Raw genomic sequence first — 249 nt, forward strand, 5'->3', positions numbered from 1 at the left:
GGTCTGGGGGGGCTCAGAGAGGAGGAAGAGCTGCTCCTCTTCTCCTGCCTTTTAGTTTAGAAGGGAAAAGGTGTTTCTTAAAGGAAAAGGGGTTGGAAGAGTTGGTGGACTTGGGTTAGTGGTTGGTAGAGCTGGGTTATGGTTGGTAAAGATGGGTTGTGGGTGATAGAGCTGGGTTGTGGGTGGTAGAGCTGGGTTGTGGGTGGGAGAGTTGGGGTTTGGTTGGTAGACTTGGGTTATTGGTCCGGG

General features: G+C 52.2%; 1 protein-coding gene across 1 annotated transcript in view; it reads left to right on the top strand.

The window, feature by feature from the left end:
- The window catches only part of DMBT1 (deleted in malignant brain tumors 1), a 34,725-nt gene that overhangs the window by 26,616 nt on the left and 7,860 nt on the right, over window positions 1–249 (top strand). The gene's annotated exons all lie outside the window — the stretch shown is intronic.

Source organism: Chaetura pelagica, unplaced genomic scaffold, assembly GCF_000747805.2.
Source record: "Chaetura pelagica isolate M959 unplaced genomic scaffold, ChaPel_1.0 scaffold597, whole genome shotgun sequence".
Taxonomy (NCBI): Eukaryota; Metazoa; Chordata; class Aves; order Apodiformes; family Apodidae; genus Chaetura; species Chaetura pelagica.